Below are 4,070 nucleotides of genomic sequence, written 5' to 3'. Positions count from 1 at the left end.
GTGTGTGTGTGTGTGTGTGTGTGTGTGTGTGTGTGTTTCCTTGCAGCTGTCTGCAAAACACACATTTTCTTCTCGGCTTCCCCTCCTGTAATTATTGGTGAGAGTTTTTGCTGCTCGGTGGCAGCTGGCTGACAGGGACATTTGGACACCTGGCTGCACACACACACACGCACACACACACACACACACACACACACACACACTGCTACAGGCTGATGTATGCTAATAGAGGGTGTAAAAACTGCATAATGTGGAGTTTCTCCTCCTAATGTCAGAGGGAGGAAACATGGAGCTCTGCAGTTTTTAAAACAAGACCTCGTTAACGTCCTCATGGAGCCAAAACCACCAATTAAACCACTTCAACTTTTAGTATTTTAGATTTATTTATTATTTATTTTCTTTTGCTCATATGACAGCCAACACTGGAGCATTTGAAACACTTTAAAAGCTGCTGCAAAGATGTCTGACGTTCGTTTGTGAGAAAACCGAAGAGCAGGGACAAACAGAACAAAGATCAGTTTAACGCTGCGTTAACACTGGCTCGTTAGGGTTTCCATGGTAACCACACGCTAAATCAAACACAGGTGAACTTTGCTGTAGATCCAGGTTCTGGTAAGAACTTGGTGCAGTTTCGTGTGTGCGTGTGTGTGTGTGTGTGTGTTCATAAATGCCTGCAGAGCAGCTCGTCATCATCTTTGATGCCTGTTGCCATGGTTACAGCTCTTACCGGTGTTGCAACCCCCCCAAAAAATCCTGCCAACCCACCACTTTGTGTGACCTGCCAGGAGACGGAGATTAGTCCGACCCGCGTCGCTGTAATCCCAGGTCCATTCAGAACCGACTGAGACGAAACGTCCCGCAGAAATAAAAGACTTCCTGTTGGAGGACAGAAAAACTATAATTATTAAGAATCAGTCCAGAGACACTGTAAATGTACAGCAGGTCTTATGTTTAACATTTATTAAAGGGGCCGTATCATGTAAAGTCAACTTTTTTGAGTTTTATATCATGTCATAATGTTACACTCCCATAAAAAACATGTTTCTATTTAAACATAAAAACAGCATTTTAATAACAGCTAAAGATGACACAGACACTTTATTATGGTATAGTATTTAAATATATGCCTGAGAAACACATAATATGGCCCTTTAAATGATTTATGTGTCAGCTGTTCATCAATGATGACGCCCAGAAACTTCACCTCACTGATTCATTTCAACAAACATCAACAGTTTTATTTATATTACTGAAAATTATATAATTAGTTTTATCCAAATTTAATAATTTATTAAGTTTACCAAGTTTGTACTTCTGCAAATTCTGTTTGTACCATTTCCAACAGATGTTCTGTCTTTACCCAAACAAACAAACAAACAAACAAACAAACAAACAAACAAACAAACAAAAGGTAGTGTCATCTGTAAATAAAACCCATTTAAACAAACATTTACCAAGTCATTTACATGTAAAAGAAATAACAGGTCCAAGTACAGAACACACCACATCTCAGTGAGTAAAACTCTCTTAATTCACTCATAATAATGTTTCTTTTTATTTATTTCACATTCAGTCAGTCACAGTACGTTTCAGTGTTTATAAGAGAACATAAAACACTGTTTCTATGTAGGAAATACCAGGTAGAGCTCATTGTTTGTTAGCAGGGCTCAGCTGTAGATATGAGATGAGGAAACTGATGTTCTCTACTCTGAGGCGTCCACAGCTGATGGAGCTAAATGACCAGAGTCCTGGGTCACTTCCTGTCACAGATCCTGTAGGACCTCAGATTATAGGTTTAATAAACCTACTATCATGACAGCAAACACCTGGATCTGCTCCACATCTGTCGACAGAGATCCTTCCTCGCTTTATTAAAGAAAAGTCAGCAGAAGTCAAGTTTCAGACGGAAGCAGCTGAGATGAAAGAATGAATTCACAGGTTGGATTATTAGATCATCTCGACGCAGACTGAAGGTTCGGAGCTTCCTGGTGCAGATTCATAAAAGCCCCAGCTGTGTGGACTTTAACTAGTTTACTGCAATGAGCCGGTCCTGTGTGAGAAACTGCAYACACTGGATCATGTCACAGTGATGAAGGAACACCAGGAAATAATAATGTCCTAACCTGCTTATTAGACTTGATTCAGTTTCCAAGTTGTGATGGAAATAAATGAGAATGTGAGAGCCTGGAGCCATGAGTGCAGTCAGGCCCAGCTGAGAGTTCACATCAGGTAACAGACTACAGGAATGACTAATTCTGCTTTTCAGGCTGCGTTTCTTCTGTTTACACACGCCGTCGTCTGCTGTTAGCTGAAACTGAGACACATTAGATCTTATCTGATGTCTGAAGTCAGCCGCAGATTATAATCTGAGTCCAGAACTCCTAAATCTGATTTAAAAACAACAGAAACAGATATGTTGCTTTGTGTTTTTGCTGAGGGGGTCAAGAACCCAAAGTCAAGTCTATTGAGACTTTGTCTATGTCTTTTGAGCAGAATCAGAACACACCGTCACAACAAACCTGGGATTAAGTCAGATTAGTTCAAACTAAACGGAGTTTTTTCAGCTTCATTTCCATCATTTGTCTCATTAACCATTCAGAACCCTGGGAAATGGGTCTGAATCCTACTTTAGTTTGTTCTAATGAGGATTTCATGATGTGATTTGAGAGAAGACACCTCAGGATTTTCAGCTTTTATTCTTTATTAGGACCCCCACACAGGAAGTGGGGTCATATTTTTGTTCTGTTTATTGTTTTTATTTTATTTTAATTTCTTCCAAGATTTTGGTCAACCGTAGCATGGAGACGGCTGCACCGATCAAGAAATGTGTCAGGGATATAGATGAGTCTGACCTACACTGCACCAGCATGAGGTTTTATGATAGACCCCTTATTTGAGGAGGGGGCTCCATCTGAACAAAAAAAATGCTCATAAACTATTCAAAGCTTCAATTTATTATTATTATTATATTTTTGTTGTTTAGCTCTGATGAAGGCTATCCATTGGACCCACCAATGAGCACTCCCCACCCCCTCCGGACCCCCACCCAACACAATAAATCTTCTGGTGCCTTGCGTACGTGCAGTGACTGAAACGTCACTCAGAACTGATGGTTGCTCTTCATGGATCAGTTTTAAAGAGTTTTCTCAACAGGAAGCAGGAGCTGTTTAGTATTTAGGACCACTAAGAACCTCACACTTGGATTTAATTAAAATGTTGCTTTAAAGAATAATGAGGATTCTGCCTTAAAGCAAATGTCATTAAATACATTCAGTCAATTATTTCTCTGTAAAACATCAACAAGGAGCACTGCATCTGATCAAAACACTGAAAAAACAAATATTCCACAGCTGTTTAAATTATCTTATTAATTAGATGTAGARCTACTGGAGGTGAGGTGGTTCCTCTGATCTGCTTGAACTGAGAGGAACATGAGCTGAACTTAAACACATCAGGTCCACAAACAGAAGACAGGCTGTGAGGACAAGTCAGGACAGAAAAAGAGAAGAGGATGAGTGGAGGAGAGCAGACAGAAACATCCAAATGTCCTGCAGGGCTGAGTTTCATCCCCTCCTCTTCACTTTCAACAAAAACAAAGAAACCAGAACAAAGTTTAAAACGTTTAAGGGGGCGTTCAATCCAAGACCCAGATCTGTTGGTATTTATTATAAAGATATAAAATTAAAATATTCTTTATTGGACATAATATTTATACAGTATAAATATTAAAATCTGGTGAGGGGGGAAGTTATTTAGAAAAACACTGGAAGTAAGACAATAAGTTTATATTCTTTTCCTTTGACCCACAAACAACGTATTCAAACATAAAAACTGAAATATATTTTTAGTAATTTATCAAATTACTTTCTATATTTTTAAATGACATATTTTCCTGAAATATCAGTCAGGAAAGAGAATATCTACAAGTTGATTTAAAACAAGCTGAGATTCTTAAAAACAAAAAAACAAAAATTGAATTTGTTGTGTGGTTCTGGTCCTGGAAGACTGGACCAGCTCTACACCCTCAGCAGGGTCCTGGAGGGTTCATGGGAGTTCAACCAGTCTACATG

This window comes from Austrofundulus limnaeus, unplaced genomic scaffold (assembly GCF_001266775.1).
Source record: "Austrofundulus limnaeus strain Quisiro unplaced genomic scaffold, Austrofundulus_limnaeus-1.0 Scaffold536, whole genome shotgun sequence".
Taxonomy (NCBI): Eukaryota; Metazoa; Chordata; class Actinopteri; order Cyprinodontiformes; family Rivulidae; genus Austrofundulus; species Austrofundulus limnaeus.
The sequence above is the reverse complement of the archived record's forward strand: the minus strand, read 5'-3'. Positions refer to the sequence as shown.